Genomic DNA, 20,871 nt, shown 5'->3' with positions numbered 1-20,871 from the left:
AAAAGCTCTTTCCGTAGTGTGTCTTCATTGCAAGCATCCATTGTGTATGGAATCCTGAATACAGTTATTTGAATGTCTGAGTATTAAACAATTAACTGTCTTTACAGAATGTCCTCCAGGGAACATAGTTTTTCCTTAGGGCCCCTTAGGATCTCTAACCGCTTAAAACCTACAAGCTCTTATGTGATAGGATGGGAAATTAAAAAATAAATCTCTACTATATGTTAGGATGTCCGTATTGCATATAGCTCCTTAAGATAATGGACTATGATTCTATCTTGTCTCTGCGCCCAGTACATGGCACATTTCAGGGTGTCACAGATTTCCTAGGATTAAAATGCTTAGTAAATATATGAATGAATTCTAATTTTAGTTTCTTTATCTGGCACCTTTTCTTGTACTTTCTGAGCAATAAGAAGTAGGTGTCTGGGTTTCTAGTAGATTTATGCCATATAATTAAGAAATATTGATTTAATAATTTTTGTGTCCTGTGAACTTTATTTAATCATTAGCTAATAGGATTTATTGAGCATCTTGCAGTTCTGTAGCCCTGTGCTTGATGGTGTTAGCTCCTTAGCACATAATTGTTTTGACTAGAATGGTAGTTTAAGGTAATTTGATATACAAAATGGAGTGCTATGTATGGCAAAGTTGAGAGGAGGTGAGGAGAATATAACTTCAAACCTGGTTGAAAACTCATCAGGTAATATTTTCCTTACTTTAAATGTGCTTTGGCCTCCTTTGTTTGCAAGCAATAGAGACCTATTTAGGCTCCTTTAACTACTGGGGGTTTATCAAAAGGTTAAATATAGAAATAAAGAGACGAGAAATACTGTCCACATGGGAGATTCTGATGGGAATTCTGGGAAAGCTGCACAACTGGGGCACACCTGGACCTCACCTAGATGGAGGGTGGTTCGGAATTAGAAGGTCCTTTGTGACTTTTGTCTGATTAGGAGTCCTAGCAGTTTGAGGATCCAGTTTTCATGGTTACCTAGTTAATTTGGTTTAACTACTTATTCTGTCTTTTTCATCTTTGTGGTTTGCGTTTTTCTCCTTTCTCAGTGAATTGCTAGCTCTCTTCTCAAGAGAAGACTGGATTGCTTAAGTTACCATCTTCCCACCTTTGTGGGCAGTGCCCTTGCTGGAGTCCACCTGATACCCTGTGGATCAGCTGCCCTTTGTCGGGTTCCCATCACAGCCCCAATGTGCTGTGGGTGAAGGGGTGGCCAGGGTGTTGAGAGAGAGCAAGTCTATCAGAGAACTTTCAGAAGTACCTTGCTGTGAACCATCCTTCACAGCCTAGTGGGTGCCGCCCCTCCCTTTTATTAATTTTTTTAATGAACTCAATATTTGATCAAATTAAGTGGAGGGGGGGAGGGTGGAATAACATGCTCCTAATATAATGGAAAATGCAGGCTAATTGAACTTGTGTGATGTTCCACAATCCTTTGAGAACAAGACCATGATTGAAACTAGTCTCTTTTCTCTATTACTTTTTTTGATTGTTTTAAAAAAAATCAAGAATATTTCTAAAATATCAAAAAAATTACAGGAGAGATAATTTGAGTATCTTCACTTTTTACACTCCTGCCAAGAATTCCCCACAACCCCACCAATTATAGAAGGATCAGATTCCATATTGGAAATATATGCCAATTTCAATTTAGCTGCTCAGTGCCAAGAATTCTTGCACCTATAAGATGCTAAAGGTTTGAACTAAATGGAGCCACATTCATCATTGTTGTAGAAATCTGCCAGTGTTTAAAAGGTGCTACAGGGAACTTTTAAGTCATGCACAAAATTAAAAGATTGCAAGCTCCACTGGTGTAGTCAAAAGCAAGCTCAAAGCTGAGTGGCATCAAACCAAGAGTAGAAGATAACTTGTTACTGAATTTTGTTCTTCCTCTGAATGCCACTCTTTCAAGCAGAGCGGGGAAAATATGAATTTTGTGTTGTTAAAAGATGTTTATTTCCACACCCTAATTTCTCTTTCAAATTGCAGGCTTTTGCAGTGAGTGTTTCAATGAAACTTTTAAAGAAAGTGACATGTTACTACATGGGAAGAAAAGATAGAGCCTGGTTGGTAACGATTATACAGTCAGGGCTTTATCTGCTTGCAGATAATTTGTGGCTTATTTTTAACCGTCTGCCAGTTTCTTTTCTCATTGTTCCATTTACCTGCTGATGGCAACCCTGAGCCAATCAGTCACTGTTGAGCACTTGGTGAATTCTACTTTTTTAAACTGGCCAGAAGAAAACACATATTTCCAAAAAGGACATATTGATACTAGCTAATATTTATTGAATACTTATTATGCAGAAGATTCAATATTTTAAATTTAATGTTTACAGAAACCTCACCATAGCAAGAATTATCGTTACTGTTTTACTGATGAATAGGGTGAGGCTTAGAAAAGTAAGTAACTTGTCAAGGTCTTAAAGGTAGTGAATGTCCAAGCCAGGGCTTGGATCCAGGGGAAACCTGGTCAGTATTAATCCTGCACTGAGATGTGATCACAATCTGAAGACTGTGATCTACACTAAGACAGACTTTGTCAAACAAGCTGGTATCATGAGGAAGACAGTTTGGATGATGATGGTATCCCATACCATGTCTCAAGAAGAACTTAGGATGTCTAGCTTATGGTGGTGTAAATTCAGTGCAAGGGGATGTAATAGTGTGTCTTCATTTACATGAAACAATTTCAAGTGAAAGATGACTTATATCTGCTTTGCATTTGCACAGGGGTGAGATCTAAGACATATTAAAGAAAACCATAAAGAGCCAACTGAATGAAATTATTCATAAATAAATGTGTTTCCTCAACATGTTGTTAGTGTCCTATCAATGGAAACTTTAACAAACTAGCTAGATTTTGGTTTTACAGGACTCTTAGATCTATGGATTAAGATGTGTCTGTAATATTAGATGTATCTTAGAGAATAATTACCCAAAATATACTTCATGGAATGTGGAGGAACTACAGACTAACATTTTCTATGGTCAAATATTTGGGAAATGCTTCATTTTTTTCTTTCATATATATTAACACGTTAAAGGCAAAATAAACTATTTAGGAAAAGAAAATAAAACGAAATTTCACAAACTTTATGAAGCTAACATTTCCTGAGCTTCAACATTTTTCATTTGTTATTATTTTTTGATACTAGGAAAGCCTTCTTGTGATACCATTAAGATCCCATAGAACATTGCAAATGCTTGTCCAAACCTGCAAAAAAGAAAAAAAAAAAGCGCACATCATGTGCAGAGACTTTCCATGGGCATTGGGTGCAGCTATTTGTATTGAGAAACAAAATAACTGTTGGCTTCCTTAGTGGACTTATGAGAACCAGTAGTTTTGCATGGTGCAGGGATAGATAAAGGAAGTTGCTTTAGATATGCTATTTTGGATTCTCTTTCATTGTAGGAAATAATCAAGTGTTGATGGCATTAAATTTTCTTTAGCATACATGTAAAGAGGGCATGTTTATAGACTTTGACTTTAATTTCTTCTAACAGGCCTTATTTTCCCTGAGTATGTTTCTACTTACTTAAAAACAGATGCTCTCTGAAAAATTCATGAAAACCAAAAATATGCTGGAGACTTTGGAGAGAAGCTCTTCACCCTGTTATTAAAGTTAGATTGTTTTTAACAATTTTTTTTTGCATCATCTGCTTGGCAGTTAACTTCATGACCTTGAACAACCTTTCTGGCTTTCCTGTAACTCAGTTTCCTTCATTTACCTACCTACTTAACCAGATTGTACATAAAATTACATAGTATATATAAATGGTTATATTAACAGATAGATCCTTTCAAACACACTTATATTGGTGGCTTTGTTAATGAATATTGCATTTGTAGCAGATAGACATATTTCCTTAAATGAAGGTTTTCAAAACTGGCATTATAAGTAAATTTTACATATTATCAGTTGCCTGCACCCAAAACTATTTCCACTGTGAATTGGAATACATCTTAAGAAATTATTTTAAAAGATGTAAATAACTAGTGGTAAAGTGATAGAGCACTTCATAACTTTCTTCATTATCGTAAGTAATGTGGCTTTGTCCATATGTTATTCTCATTTGAATTATAATTCTTATTTTTATTGTATGGGGGTTTGCACACTTTTATCCTCAACTTTTCTTTTTTATTTTAAAAACAGAGTCTCAGGATTTTTCTTCTGAAGTTAAAATTTAACCCTAAAGAAAGATGCCACAGTAGTTTAGTCTGCTTTTCTGGAGCTCTGAACCATTGAGGGCCAGAACTGACCCTATAAGCAGGAGCAGCAGTCCCAAGATGGGATTCTAATGTCAACCTTTGTTTTATCTGATTCACTGTGAGTAAGAGGATACAATATGAGTGAACAGCAAACCTGTGAGAAACCTACAAGTATAAAACCAATGGTATTTAATTCAGGTAATAAAATAGAATTCTTAAACACTCTCTAAATTAAAAAGCCAGAAGATGCAGTTCTAATTACATGCCTTAACTAGAAGTAGGATATTTGCAGCTTATCAAGTTATATGTAAATTTGTTCCTTTGGCACAATTTGCCTATATAAGCAGTATTAGTTCAGTATAAAATGTTTATTTGTTATTGAAACTGGCTCTAGTGTAATTTCTGTGTTTTAATACGTAGTCCAAGTTTTGTGGGATCACCCTAGAGAGAACTGTGTGGTGTCTATTTTTTGAATAAACAGGTTTTTTGAATAATAATAACTTACATATCTATAGTCTCTTATATGAAGCCCTTGCGGTCAAATGTAGTTTAGAATTTTAGATTTTAGAACTGTAGTATGCTACTAGTGCTGCGTGCTATGTGACATTCCAGTAGAATCTTGGGCAATGGCCAAGCATGTTGACATTTCTTAGTGCTTGAATGGGGTAAAGATCATAAAGAGCATTTTTTTCAGCTGAGGTCAGGTTGGGCTGACAATGTGTTTGGTTTTTCAGAGCATTTTGCATATTAGAACTGCAGATAAGGGATTATGGACCTGTAATATTAAATATAATAGCTGACATGTATTGTGTTTATTCCAAGCCAGACATGGTACTTTACTTGTATTATCTCATTTAATCTTTGCAACTCTTTGAAGAAGGTGATAGTATTAATTTTGTTTTACAGATGAGGAAGAGTTTCAGAGAAGTTAAGAAACTTGCCTAAGGATACATACACCTAGTAAGAAAGTGGTAGAGTTATATTTCAACTAAGTCGAATTAGACACCAAATCTGATGTGCACAATAACTAGTTATCCTCCTCGTATTCAGTATTTCTGATCTGCAGCCCATAGACTCAGTCTTATATCAACATAAAGGGAATTAATACAAAGAGTATCAGGTGACGGAGTATCAGGCCCAGGGGATAACTGGGGGAAAGAATGAGTCTCAGTAGCAACACTTCTTTGATAGTCTTTCTTGGCCATTTCCATTAGAATAAATATACTTCTAGTAGCAGCAAGATTCAGATGAGAGAGAATACTTGAGCTCGTGTTGCTGTTAGCTAGGGTAAAGTGGGGTGTCACAAATCCAGCATGATGGAGCAGTGTTCCTAAAGGAAAATTGATTGCTCTCAGCAAAAGATGTGATTCCCGGGAGACAGCAAACTCATGTAAAATGTCCACTCTATGGATGATTAATTAATTGCAGATGAAACTAACATTTGGACGAAAGCCCCAGTTAGTTTTTAAAATATAATCCATTTTAAGTTTACCACCTGCTTGATAACAGCAAAACAGTTAACTTATCATCTGAATACTCAGATTCCTGTCCAAGTTCAGACACTTTCTAGGTCTTGGATCTCAGATCTAGAATCAGTGAGCATTTTTCTAATTTGTAATCTGAGAGCAACGGTACATCTCTCAATTTATCTAGTGGGCATTGTGTTAGCTAAGATAGCCCAAAGAGCTTCTGGAAGTTTATACCCTATGTGTTCATATTTCTCATGCTGATTCTGTGTTGTTCTTGTATAACCAGCAGATGCAGTAGGGGAGATCCTGCATAACTTCTGTGGCCAAGTCATAAGGAGCCTTATAGTATCCACCTTATTTTCTTGGCATCTTCACTCTAGGGGAAACTACTGCCATGTAAGAAGTCTGATCATTATGCTATGAGGAAGCCCAAGCTAACCACGTGGAGAAAGATCAATTCCTGGCCAGCCAGCTGCTATACTAGCTCTCCCAGCTAATGTGCCAGACATGTAAATTACCTTGGACATCCCCACCCAACCGAACCATTAGTTCATTTCAGTCTGAAGTGCCATCTGACTGAAATGGCATGAGCGATGCCGAGGGACAACTGCCCAGCTGAGCCCAGACCACTCACAGAAACATGAGGGGCAATAATCCACGGTAATAAGTCACTATGTTTCCCCGTAGTTTGTTATCCAATAGCAGATATCCAGAAACAGGTTTGCTGTGAAGAAGAGAGATAATGTGTTATATTCCTCAAATGAAGGTGAGCAGCTGTTTTATTATAATTGTTTTGACAATCCAGAAAGCAAGGTCTTTCTCTCTAATATCCTCAGAGGTTTCATTACAATTTGCCATTGTGATGAGGATAGTGATCATGCTGTACTCTCTGGACAGGGATAGAGAGTGTTTGTGATTGGCCAGCATCCAAGATTGTCATCATTTTTCCTTAGTGCAGGAGTTTAAAACATTCTGCCATTTTCTCACTCATATTTATATTTTCACAATGAAGGGGTTTTCTCTAATAAGATTACTGTCATAAAGTCTTTTATTTAAAACTTCTGATGGATCCTCATTGTGGATGACAGGGCCCATTTCTCTGTTTTTGTAGACTGTCCCTCTCTCCAGAAACTATAGGGGAAATAAGATGTAGATTTTGAAAAAGTGACAGCGAGTCAAAGAACAGTTGGCCAAACAGCTTCCCAACAATTGGGACAGGCTGCCAGAGTGAATGTCAAAGAGAAGTTGGTTCTTGGATGGTTTTACAGAAAAACAAGATAATGAAACAAAGAAATAAGAAAGAAGTAGGAGGCATGCAGAGGGACAAAAATGAAGGACTTGATATCAGGACACCAGAGCAATCAGTAGTAAGTTGGATAGGAGGAGTTGAGAAGAGGGAGGAGGAAGCAACTAAGGGTTGGTTGGAACTTCAGCACTTATTGGGTTCACTCCCTCCTATCTGTAATTAATTCTAGCTTTAGTTACTTCATTTTCTCCTTAGAGGAAGATAAAGTGACCTGGACTATCTTCTTTATGTTATAGTTGTTTAGAATCAAAGGGCATTTTCTCAAAGTCTCTTTTCCCAAGTAATTCTTAAGATTTCTTAAGTGTCATTGTCTCTTCAGGTGGAGTCATAAAATGCATCTCCATGAGGGGCAATAAAATGCATGGAGATGCCTTTTATGACTGTTGCTAGCAGAGGACTAGAAAAAGATAATGATGGTATTTTGCAAATAGTGATAAGGAGCAAATTGCACATTCCAATGTCAATCTATTCTCAAAAGAGTATAGCTCAAAGTTTCTACAAAGCTTTTTGAAAGCTTTTCTTTTTTGAAATGAGTCTCTGATTTCTGTTTTTCCTAGCTATACATAGATTTTATTTTCAGGAAAATTTTAGGTAGTAACATTATCCTTAATATTTACTGATTTGCTGTAGAATTTTAAACTGGACAAATGAAAGCCCTTGAGGAAGAGAAATTTATATTCTAACACAGCGAAATAAATATATGTCTTGCAACTTGAATTGTTGTTAGGAAATTACTTGTGTGCCTGAGTTCATGAATTATTTAATTTAAGATTATTTTCCTTTTTCTAATTTATCACTGGCTAGGTCCTTTAACAATCTTTTGATTTATTAAGGTCATTTTCCAGAATTAGATTTAAAGCTCTATTGTTTTCTTATGAAAATTGAGTATGTCTCTTATAAAAGCTATATTTCTCTTGTGTGACTTATTTCTCTGTTATGAAAGGCAATCATTTTAAAACTGATGAAATTTTAAAAAATTGACCTAATCTGAAAAAACCAGTCCATTTCATGATCCTTCTTCACTTATTGGAAAAGACTATGGAGTCAGGAGTTGGGGAATGTACTGACCTCCATTAAGAGGTAAATGACTTGCTTGTGTCTAGAGGCATTTGTGTCATTTGCCTCTCAGTGCTTGCTGCAGTTTTAAGGAAATTGTTCTCCTATTGAGGTTATGTATCAGAATCACCCATGAAACTTTTTATTAATAAAGATTCTCTGTCCCCACAATGAGGTTTATTAAATCAGAATCTCCAGGGCACTGGTGTGCTGAGCGAGTCTCCTAGGTGGTTTGAATTCGTACCCAGTCTGCATCTGAAAACCACTGCTTTTCAAACAGAGGCAGACAGGTTGATGGATGATAGGATCCAGTCTGATGCATGGAAAAGCTACAAGGAGGAAGCATGGAGGAATCCTTCATTTAGGGAGACATGAGTATTGTGAATGATGGTGTAATCACTGCTAAAAATTTCTCGGGTTTCTAAGAAAATTTTATGTCCTCAGTTGTCTTGATGGTGTCTCCAGCCAAGCTCTAATGCAGTGGTTCCCAACTAGGGGCATCTTGGTCTCCAGGGGCTATTTGACAATGGCTGGTCCTATTTTTGGTTGTGATAACTAAGGGGATGCCACTGGCATCTAGTGATTAGAGGCCAGGGATGCTGCTGAACATCCTCAGTGCAAGGGGAGCCCTGTGTTAGTCAGAATTCTCCAGAAAAACAGAACATATATGATGGCCCAGCTTATGTGGGAGTCATGTAGGAGTTTTCTCTTACTCAGCTTTTTGTCCTCTTTTGATATCCAATTGATTGGATGAGGACCTCCCACATTATGGAGGGCAATCTGCTTTACTTAGTCTGGAGATTCAAATGTTAACCTCATCCAAAATAGCCTCACAGACACACTCAGAATTACATTTGACCAAATGTCTACTCAACCTGTGGCCCAGTAAGTTGATATATAAAATTGACCATCACAGCCCCTTACAACAAAGAGTTATCAGGCCCAAAATGTCAGTAGTATCAAGGCTGAGAAACCCTGATCTAGTGAAGTGCAGTGAAATTCTCAAAATAAAAATATTCTGGGGGCCAGTATTGAAAAGGATGTGGCAGGGCCAGGTAGGAGAGCATTAGAGATGGCCTGTGTGGACCTTGAGGAAGCCAGATGAGATAAAGAGGAGGAGAGGGCATGAACATAGGATAAAAGCTTGAGACAGGAAGAGATAGGGTTAAAATGAACATCAGGTACTTGGAAAGAGGGATGTTCATCAGAATGTTATTTTTCCTAGCAGTGTTATGTAAAATACGAGTACTATCTATCTGAAAGTCTGAAAAAGATAGGGCCAATTTAACATCAGCTTTAAGATAGTAAATCTCTGTTCTGTAAGATGTAATGGTAGTTTTTAAGCCTTGAAAATTGGAAATGTAAGACAATGGTAGCATATGTGAGCCAGAGAGAATTTGATGGTAAATTTGTAGTACAGAACTTTAGACTTGTTTTTACCAGGAAGAAGCATCAGAGAAACAGTGAGAGTAATCAGCGCATATTTGTTGTATTTCCAAGGCTGGTAATGGAGCTAAAGTGTGAGGGCAGAGCTTTTTGTTTGGGAAAGTGAGGAAATGGGGCTGGTCAATGCAGATGAAGGGGTGCTATGGGAAACTTATGATGTAGAATACACTGTCTCATTGTCTTCACAAGTGTAGCTCTAATTGCCTGACCTGTGTGCAGATTTGTTGTTCAGAACAAATGGGGTTATCATAAGAATGGAAAATGGTTCCTGGTCTACAGTGAATTGGAGAGACTAGAGAGGCAAGCTAGTGCTCTTAAATAGCAGTGACCCATCTAAGTTCATTTTTCATCACCCTTCTGGTAAATACTTCCTAATTTTCTCTAGGGGATGTGCTTTCCCCATGTTTGATCTGTTTTTTTCTGAGAGGTGTTTGGTTCATCCTGGTTGTAGGGTTGGGTTTGTGATATAGACATAGCCTCTCAGAGGCTTTTGGCCATAAGTCTTATCTGGGTATGGACTCATGACCCCAGGTCAATCTAGTCAGATCTGCTGATGTTAATTCTGAGGCTCTTTTCTTTCTTTACTTTTGTATTTGGAGGTGTAAGGATGTAATCCCACATTCTTGGTCATAATCTTGTCATACTATAGAAAGGGACTTTTTCAAAATGTGGTTAATTCAAGGAAGACCAGAGTTGAGAGACCTTATATCATTTGTGCTCCTGGATGAAGCTGTATCTGAAGCCAGGTTGTCCCAGAATTCTGTTATGTAAACTATTATATTTCTTTTTTTGGTTATACTAGTTTGTGTTGTTTCTTTCACTAATGACTGAACAAATTACTAAAAGATACACTGAATTATTAGGAGAAACTGTCTAATTAGTAAGTGATATAGCCAACTAATAACTAATTAATTAATGTTTCATACTCCATTATTTGGGCTCTGTGTATATATTGGTGATATTCTTCCATTCTTGTTTGTTTGTGTTTTGGAGAGTTTGACAAAAATGCACAGGCTGTCTCTGGTAATGCTTGGTTTAAAGCATATTTCATATTCAGAAAGTTGTATTTGAGAAGCAACGTGGTAATTGGTTTTGAGAGTATACGTCTTAGACAATTAAATGGTTACATTGCTTGCTTCCTTGGTTAAAAAAAAAAGAAAAAAAGAAATCCAAGGGCATTCCAGTTGTATAAATAGGGACAACACAGTTTATGCTATTTGTAATTACAGATACCACTCGAAAGAATTGATTGTTTACTTTTGTAGTAGTGTACTGTGGAAAGTCATTAATTATAAAGTCTGTTCTTATCCAACAACATGCAATAAGTAAGGATGAAAATATAGAGATTATTAGTTTGAATAACTGGTTGCATGCCATCCAGTTTTATATGATTGCTAAAATGCAAAACAAACAAACAACCCCCCCCAAAAAAAAAACCCCACAGTTCTTAAATAAGACATTTGTGACATAAAAAATTAGAATCTAGGAGAAGGAAAGTATTTTCCCAGTATCTAAAGCCATTGAATCAAAATAATCGTGTAGATCACACTTCAGTTCAGATATAACCTAAATAAATTCTCTAGCCAGGGCACCCATCTGTCAAAAAATAAAACTCTGGCCCTCATTTAAAATGGCTCCTTTAGACTGAGGTCATCTAGCTGTATCTAAATTGGACATGAAATGTCAATTTCATACCTTATAGTGGCACATTTCATATTGCTCTACTTAAGGTTATGTCAGCTTTACCCATAAAATGCAAGTGATTTAAGTCTTATTCTAAATAACTTAAGTCTTATTCTAAATGGGCACTGCCTTGCCACTGCAGACAAAGGGAATGTGTGAAGGGAAGACAGAAACCACTTATTCTGTTTCTTAACTCTGGAAGTATGAGGTGTTCCAGGTCGGGATGTCTTGTCTATAATTTCGTTCCTTGTAAATGATAATTTGGGGGTGGGGGGATTAGAAAGATGCTTTATTCAAAATGAATTTTATTGCCTGCAGGTGATTCACTTGCTTAAGTTATATTTGTGAGTTATTGTATGTAACTTTATCACATTGGAAAGTTTATGAACCTTGTGTAGAAAGAAGATTGCATTTGGGGAGCTATGCACATCATGGCTTTTTCACAAGTGACAGAAAAGTGCTGCAGATGATTTAAGCAGGAAGAAATGAATTTTTCGAAAGATTTTTAGTCCAGAAGGGAGATAGGACAGTCAGTCTTGGATGATGGCAAGGACGAAACCAAAGCGGGCCAGGCAAGCAAGGGAGTAGTGTTGTGAACACCCTACCCTACTCCTACTGTGCCTGAGTGTTGCAACTGCCTGTGTTGCCACTATGTAAACACTGCTCCTTAATATTTGCTTCTTTGGATCCGAATTCAGAGCCCTGGGGACAGTGCATCTCATTGCCTGAGCATGTATCAGCCGTTGGCAACCAAGCTGCAAAGAGGCTGGGAAAGTAAGTAGTCGGCTCCTTCAGCTTCTAACTGGAATGTGATCACCTCTCAATATGTCTTCTTCTTTTTTTTTTTTTTTTTTTTTTTTTGAGACGGAGTCTCGCTCTGTTGCCCAGGCTGAAATGCAGTGGCGTGATCTCGGCTCATTGTAACCTCCACTTCCCTAGTTCAAGTGATTCTTCTGCCTCAGGCCCACCATCACGCCTGGCTAATTTTTGTGTTTTTTACTAGAGACAGAGTTTCACCATGTTGGCCAGGCTGGTCTTGAACTCCTGACCTCAAGTGATCCACCTGCCTTGGCCTCCCAAAGTGCCAGGATTACAGGTGTGAGCTACCATGCCCAGCCCCAGTATGTCTTCTTATAGTGGGGGTATCTAAAAACAAAAGAAGTTTCAGATGCTTGGCAGCTGAAATGGTTAATTTTATGTCAACTTGACTGTATCATGGGGTACCTGGATAAAACATTGTTTCTGGGTGTTTCTGTGAAGGTGTTTTAGGTTGAGATCACCATTAGAATAAATGGACTTAGTAAAGCAGATTGTGAGTGGGCATCATCCAATTCACTGAGGGCGTGAATAGAACCAAAATACCGAAGGGGGAAGAATTAAGAATTTGTCCCTTTCTCTTCCTGCCTGCTGGTTGAGCTGGGACATTGGTTCTCTCCTGCCCTGGAACTGGTATTTATACGATTTCCTGGTTATCAGGCCTTCATACTTTAACTGGAATTACACCATTAGCTCTTTTCTGGATCTCCAGGTTATAGATGGCAGATTTTGGAACTTCTCAGTCTCCATAATCATATGAGCCAATTCTTTGTAATAAATTTTCTTCTCTCTCTCTCTCTGTATCTGCCTATCTATCCATCTAGTTATCTGGATATATCGCCTATGGGTTTTCTTTCTCTGGAGAGCTCTGACTAATAGAGTAGGCAAAGGAAAGACAGTTTGTATGTGTATGGTTTTATGGGGAGTGAATTTTCAGGAAAGCAGGAAAAAGATTTTTTCCAGGGCACTTGGGTAGTGCATTTTTTTCCTCTAACAAATGGGGGAGAATGTGGCCTTCTGAGTACTGGGTTTGCTTAATGAATCAGGAGAGCCAAAGTTTATAAATATTCCTTTAAATGGCAGAGCATAGATCCTGGTTTGTAGTCCCCTTAGTATATTTGTAATGTTTTCATCACATCCCTAGGCCAAAGAAAATACTCAGCATTAAGTATTTTATTCATTATGTAGGTAGGTTGAAACAAATGAATAAGAGTTAATGTACTAACATAATTTGAAAAATATATATATCATTTGAAAAAACACAAAAATTGAAATAAATTTTTTTTTCTTAAATAACCACCATTGATTACTAATGGGATATATCCTCCTTTTGGGCACAGAATGACTTCACATACATTGGAATTAGATTGGACACTGCTACCTGATTCCCGTCCACATTGATTTTCATGAAGCACATTTTATTACAGCAATGGCTACGAACCCAGCTTTGCAAGATATAACATAATGAAAAGGAATGTAATGCAATCAAATATTGAAACTGCGAACTACCTCGAGCTATCCTGAAAGTTGAGCATAGCTTGGGAGTGGTAGACATAGATTATCATTGAAATTCTAATGTGATCATGATGGCAACTTGAGTTGAAGGGCATTCTTGCAAGACTGCTTGGTTGGGGAGTGTCAGACCAGCTGGATGTTTCCAGAACCAAGGGCCTGGGAAAAACTATGCCAGTGTGTACAGTGCACACTCTTCCTCAGTATAGCCACTCTGCTTCTGATGTGTTTTGTTGTCTAAATCAGTCAGCAACCTATCACAGATGTATGCATCTTTTCCTTCCAATCCACAAAACCCACCTGATATGGTTTGTCTGTGTCCCCACCCAAATTTAATCTTGAATTGTAACCCCTATAATTCCCACATGTCATGGGGGGAACCCAGTGGGAGGTAATTGAATCATGGACACAGGTCTTTACCATGCTGTTCTTGTGATAGTAAATGAGTCTCACAAGATCTGATGGCTTGATAAAGAGGAGTTCTCCTTCACAAGCCCTCTTGCCTGCCACCATGTAAGATGTGCCTTTGCTTCTCCTTTGCCTTCCACCATGCTTGTGAGGACTCCGCAGCCATGTGGAACTGAGAGTCCATTAAACCTCTTTTTCTTTATAAATTACCCAGCCTCAGGTATGTCTTTATTAGCAGTGTGAGAAAAGACTAATACACCACCTGAAATAATGTACCCTTTAAAATCCTTATTTATGGATTGATGAGAAAACAGAGCTTTCGTTTTATATGATTAACAGAAGATAAGTGCCTCTGTTGCCCAGATCAGACTGTCTTAGTTAATTCAGGCTGCTATAACAAGTTACCATTTTCTGGGTAGCTTCTAAACAACAGAAATATATTTCTTGCAATTCTAGGGTCTTGGAAGTCCAAGATCACGGCAACTTCAGACTCTTTTGGTGAGGGCCCACTTCCTGGTTCATAGATGGACCTTCTTGCTATATTCTCACATGGGTATAGGAGGTAACAGAGCTCTCTGGAGCCTCTTTTATAAGGGCACTAATCCCATTCATGTCCCAATTAACTCCCCAAAAGCCCCAACTCCTAATAGCATCACCTTGGGTATTAGGATTTCAAGATATGAATTTTGGGGGAACATAAACATTCAGACCATAGCATAGGCCAGTTAAGAACTAGGTATATATGAAAGCATGGCTCCTTTCTTTTTTGGTACAAAGCTGGTGTATGCCTCAAAATTTATATTTTGCACTCAGAAAAATTCTTCCTTTTATTCCCTGAACTGCTTGTTCATGTGATCTCTACTTCTGTGTGTCCAGGTCTTTGATATGTGTATGAGTTGACTGTTTCATTGTGTCGGAACATCTTTTGATTGTGTTAAGAATTCCAGCTCCTTTTCTTTAAAGATCCTGTTTTATAATCTGCCAGCCTGACCACACTCAGTATACAGTCTTCAAGGTTACGGGTTATGTGAAACTTTCAAATGAGATATTACTTACTTCTTTTCTTCAGCTGGAATATCAGTTGCTGGGGGAGTTGGAGAAAAAATTCCTAAAATGCCGAGCACTTTAGCATTTCTACAATGTTGTCATGCAGGGTATTGTGATAGGCAGAATGCTGGCCCTGCCCCAAAGATGCCAGTCTCCTAATCTCTAGAACCTCTGAATATGCTACCTCACATGGCAAAAGGGACTCTGCCAATATGATGAAGGTAAGGATCTTAAAATGAGGAAAAAATTCTGGATTATCTTAGTGGACCTAATATTTTAAAAGTGTACTTGTAAATGAAAGAGAGGGGCAGGAGTTGTGATTATGTGATTGCTGGCTTTGAAGATGAAAGAGACCATGAGCCAAGGATCAAAGTCAGTCCCTAGAAGCTGGAAAAGCCAAGAAAACAGACTCTCTTGTAGACCCTCCAAAAGAAACAGGAAGGAAGCCCTGCCCAGTCTTAATTGTAGCCCAGTGAGACCCATTTTAGACTTCTGATTTCCAGAACTGTAAGATAGTAAATGTGTATTGCTTTAAATTACTACATTTGTGGCAATTTGTCACATCAGTAGTAGGAAATGAATACAGCTATAAAGTGGAAGAAACCATAGAAAGTTCACTGAGCCTTTTGAGATTAATCTTTAACTCATATTCTAAAATCATATAGCTCCCTGAGTCTCAAACTGATAACTACATAATCACACTTTTACTGTTCTCAGGTTTACTACAAGCAGAATTACCCCATACTGGTGTTCAGGCAGATGAATTCTCACTATGAGATACTTTTTAATTGGCATTCTTATGATTGCCTCCAAAATGTTTAAACCTTTTGACGGTTGCATCCATTTTATGAATCCATCTTCAGTAATAAAGATTGAAATGCTCTAAACCGGTGGTTCTATAAATCCAAAGCTGCTGGTCATTAGACCTCACTGCCATCATTATGTATTTCTTCATCCTGATGCATCTCACATTCATTTTTTGACACGTTAATGATTTCTGTCATAGGCATATTAACTGTCCACATGTAAATGTGATGGACACTGCTTTGGTTTAGCATGGGGCTATTTTGATTGGTCATACAGCTAAAGAAGGAAGTAAAGGATGTAAACAGTGTGGGTGCTTATATTTTTTTCCAATATTTGTGGAAGCATCTGTTTCTACACATGACTGGCACAAATGATATCTTTTTGTAAAAATATTTCATAATTTCTCCAAAATATACCAGCTTTCTGGTTTTGTTTTTAGAGCTAGAGACTTTGTCTGCTCTCCTGACTTTTTGATATTCTGTCTTTCCTTTTTTTTTTCTTTCTTTTTTTTTTTAAAGATGGCATCTCATTCTGTCGCCCAGGCTGGAGTGCAATGGCATGATCTCAGCTCACTGCAACCTCACCTCCCGGGTTCAAGCGATTCTCCTGCCTCAGCCTCCCCAATAGCTGGGATTAGAGGCGCCCGCCACCATGCCTGGCTAATTTTGTATTTTTAGTAGAGATAGGGTTTCACCATGTTGGCCAGGCTGGTCTCGACGTCCTGACCTCAAGTGATCCGCCCGCCTCGGCCTCCCAAACTGCTGGGATTACAGGCGCAAGCCACTGCGCCTGGCTGATATGCTTTCATTTTTCACTCCCTTTTTAATCTTCCCCTTCATTACCAGTTTACAAACTACTACAGCTGCCTCTGCAAATGATAGAAGAACAAAAATTAGGAGGAGAGGGGGCTGGAGGAGAAGGAGAATAAAGAAGCAGAGAAGGAGAAGGACTTCATAGAAACTAAGGCTGCTTTCAGGCATATAATGTGAGATCTTGAGAGAGAATTAAGGAGTGAATTTCAATGTAACTTTCAAATATTGTAAATAGGCTGACTCTATTTTTTGCAATTGCCAGGCAATGACACTGTAGTTTACTTCTACTCTCCTCTGAAGGAGCAAAATGAGTGCTCTATGGCCTTAATCTCTATTTCTCTCTTAACTAGATTCAAACGTATGTCATGCTTTGAGCCTTCATTACATAAGCAATTTTTCTCAAGGTCACTGGGAGCACCATGCTCACTGCCTCTGGATGGTTCTCTGTACTGCCATACAGCCTTGCTGACCATTTCATGATTTTGAGTTCATGTTCATTTTATAGACTGGATTTTTTTCTGTTTTACGTTTCCCATTTTCTTTGTTACTTGGAATTAACCATGACCAGATCAATCAATAAAATAGTTCAGTTTGTCTTATTCTATTTGTGGATTTGGTTTGCAGTTACCTTCACAAATATTTTGGTGGCTAATGAAGTTAAACCAAAGTTTGTCAATCTGATTTTGCATAAGCTGTGTGCCAAAACTGTGTTAGGTTCAATAATGCTCATTTTCTTGTTTAATTTTCACAACAACTAAGAATATTATCAGATTCATATTCTCCTTAGATAATTAATAATTAATCAGATTATTATTCTCCTTAGAAGGAGGTGTACTATTCTCGATTTAGACATAAAGAATCTGAGGCTCAGAGAATCACCAGCAGATTGTAATTTTGAGCCCAGATCATCAGTGTCTAAATTCTTGCTCCTTATTATACCATTCTACTAATTTATCAATGATAAATACTTGTTAAATGCATGTTGTGTGCTAGACATTGCACCCTGTTCTTTATTTACAAACATGTGAGTTATTATTATCTCTGATTTGTAGATGAAGAAATTGAGTTTAGAGTTAAATGATTGCCCAAGATTATGTTGTTATAAGTGCAGAATCAGTAATCAAATTGCTGTGCTGTGTCCTCCAGGGCCTGAGTTCTTACATTGCCATGAGCCATTAAAGGTAAGATGCTAATTAAAGGTATCCATGACTAATTTTAATGGCTAACACAAGTTTGGTGAAATTGATTTACCATAACATTTTGGTTACTTTTTAGGGCTACTCAGATATACATACTTGAACTGTAGCAGCAAATAGTGAGAGGGGAAGTAAGGATTCTGAGCCTCCTTTCTGGGTTTACAGCAATATTTTGAACTAAGAAGATAAAGTAGAATTAGACATGAGCAAAGCTCCATCCCTTTCTTCTGCAGGTGAGAGAGAAATAGAGGGTATAGGAGGTAAGCATACCTACCTATGAAGCCTTCATGATTTAGGTATCTGGAGCAGGTGGGACTGGAACAATTGCCATGAAGTTCACAATTTTAGTGTGGCCTGTGATCTATTTCTTTAGCCACAGCTTACATATCAGGCCTGGGGATTTTTCTGGATTCTGAAGGTTCTAGATTCCAACCTTAAAATTATTCTCCCACTTGTAGGTCAGTAAAACAAGAGTTTCTTTTACTTGAAAGTTTTAAGTCGCACTCCCACTGATGGTGTCTTAGACTTTGTTGGTTCTACCTTATGGGATTTTCATAGAGTTTCTAAAAGGGAAAGACAAGCACTAGAGTGAAGAATTGTTCTTATTGTGGAAGGATCATCAACCTTGGCTGGACACACAGATTAAGGGGTTCAGGGTTGGGTGGCAAAGGATCATTGAGAGGGTTACATGTGACCCTTGCCTAACTATAGTAGTTAATTCAACTCTGCCTACACAATGACATGGATTACTGAGGATAAGTAAACTTGCATTATACTCATCCCTCTGACCCTACATCCTAATGTTAATAATGATTCTTAAACCTGGAATTGAGAACTCAAATATAAACCAGTGCTCAGCACATAGCAAGTCCTCAATTACGTTTATTGAATTAAGTAAAAAATTGGAATTGTATCTGTCAAAGCCATATCAGCTCTAAGCTTCTTAAGAGAAAAATCTGCCCAGAATTTCTCAGGAGGGATTTCTCAACATCGAAGCCGTCTTGTTCATATTGGATTTATTGTACTTACATACGTAGGAATACATGAGCAGGGAAGATCGGAAGATCAGATACCACAATAAGGGTTTTGTATCATGATATACATCATTTTCGCTCCCCTAGGAAAGCACTGCTGATGAAAACAATTTTGGAGGGAGGTGGTCTCAAGAGATGTTCAGGTGGAGGTTATCTCTGGTGCTCTGGCTTCTTATTCATAATTTTCTCTTTTGAAAGAGAGTGGTTTTCAACTTCACAATTCCTTTGCTCATTTGGAAATATAGTAGCAGAAAGATGAAGAGAGTTTGTGACCCACAACTGAAGTCTGTGTTCTCTTGTCACTTCATCAAATTAGTTCTGGTGGCATTTGGTTCCCCTCCAGAAATAAATCACTGTTAAATGATTCTTTATAAAGCAGTCCACACATTTATCATACCACAGTGATCTGAACCCATTTAGGGAATTATAAGCTACAGTTGGTCATGTTGCAGGCCTAGCAACTCTGGCCTTGTCACATTGCATCTCTCTCCACTCCCTGTGCTACCATTAATCCTTCAGGACTGAGATTCAAGGCTTTGCCAGTTAAAGGCTTGGAAATAATCATATAAAACATAATAGTGTGGCAAGGTGAGATCGAGCTTTTAATTTTTTTAAGTTCACAGAGAGCAAGAAGACAGATAGGAAAGGACCGGCAGATTGGGAATAACCAGGAATAAGATGAAATGTCCTCAAAACTTTAGCTTTTATGATTCCACCTCATGTTCAGTTTAATTATGAAATTTACTGGCAGCGACAATTGCCTTTTGGCATAAATTAATCATGCCAAGCATTATACATGAAATAAAATTTCAATCCTATTTGTTGAACATTGTCTAAGAGCTTGGCATTCTTGTGCAGCACTTTACATGGGGTTTCTCCTTATTTATCTTATGAAATATATTATTATTATCGTTCCCACTTTTGATATGAGAATATTTGGGGATTAGAAGCCTTAAGTAATTTGACAAAGGTCACATAGCCTAGCATAATAGACTAGAAAACAAACTCAAGATGCTGTAATTACCACACTGGAATCATTCTTATTTTTTTTTTTAAATGAAGTCTTGGCATTAGTTTTGTTTTTTAATCTTTAATACTTTTATTTGAGAATTGGTAATTAACCATTTTAAGAAAATATTTACATAAATTTAGAAATCATTTGGAAAACAGGTAAAATTGCTACATTGTTTTAATTTATATTTATTTTATTTTTAAAATAAATAATATTTTTTGTCTATATTTGAGGGGTATATGGGAACCTAAGATTTCTATTGATGTTAATTATTGACTTTTGTTTACTGTAGTTTTAGTGAATAATTTAATTGACTATTCTATTAATTCAGTCATCATATGCTAAACCTAGAGTAACTGTTGTTAGTATTTTTTTTTTAGCTACTACAGATTGAAGTATTTTTGATTAGAGTAAAATTTATTTCTAAAGGTAACCTGGTAATATCTATATGTTGTAGATCGATATTACTATCTATAGTAGTATCTATGCATATAGTATCTATGTAGTAGCTTTCCAATTTATTTTGCTATTATCTAAAATAAGAAATATATTTTATATTGTTCCAGTAAATGCACACATATAAACACATATATATGAAATTAATACTTCATAAAATATTAGTTACCCTTATTATCAGTGCTCACTTGATATTTTACATTTTATCCCATTGTAAAATAAATACTGGTCATGACCCACAATATTGATTTCATAACTCCCTGATGGTTGTAGCCTGCAGTTTATCATTTGTTCAAATGTAGTGTGGTGGGAAAAAAAGATGATATGACTCTTCAGACAGAGAGGTCTGGTCCCTACCCTGATATATGTTAGTTATATGTCACCTTACCTATAAAATGGTGATTATCAGTACTTCTCAGGGAAGTTGTAAAGCCTGGTACCTAGTAGATAATTAGTAAATATCAGTTTCTTTTGTCTTTAGAGCTCACACTTCATTCCATAGTTTGTTATTGTTGTTTTGTTTTGTTTTTTGAGACGGAAGCTCACTCTGTCGCCCAGGCTGGAGTGAGGTCATGATCTTGG

General features: G+C 37.3%; 1 protein-coding gene and 1 long non-coding RNA gene across 3 annotated transcripts in view; one reads left to right on the top strand and one right to left on the bottom strand.

Annotated features, from left to right (window-relative positions):
- Positions 1–18,173, bottom strand: part of LOC129033764 (uncharacterized) — a 34,056-nt gene extending 15,883 nt beyond the window's left edge. The window contains exons 1-2 of the long non-coding RNA XR_008501665.1: positions 18,062–18,173; positions 6,333–6,422 (exon numbers count right to left, since the gene is read on the bottom strand). This is a non-coding gene — a long non-coding RNA (uncharacterized LOC129033764). The remainder of the gene's footprint in view (positions 1–6,332; positions 6,423–18,061) is intronic.
- The window catches only part of LOC129033762 (contactin-4), a 988,873-nt gene that overhangs the window by 27,648 nt on the left and 940,354 nt on the right, over positions 1–20,871 (top strand). The window lies entirely within an intron of this gene.

Source organism: Pongo pygmaeus, chromosome 2 (assembly GCF_028885625.2).
Source record: "Pongo pygmaeus isolate AG05252 chromosome 2, NHGRI_mPonPyg2-v2.0_pri, whole genome shotgun sequence".
Classification (NCBI taxonomy): Eukaryota; Metazoa; Chordata; class Mammalia; order Primates; family Hominidae; genus Pongo; species Pongo pygmaeus.
Note: the sequence above shows the minus strand (reverse complement) of the source record. Positions and strands in the feature narration are given on the sequence as shown.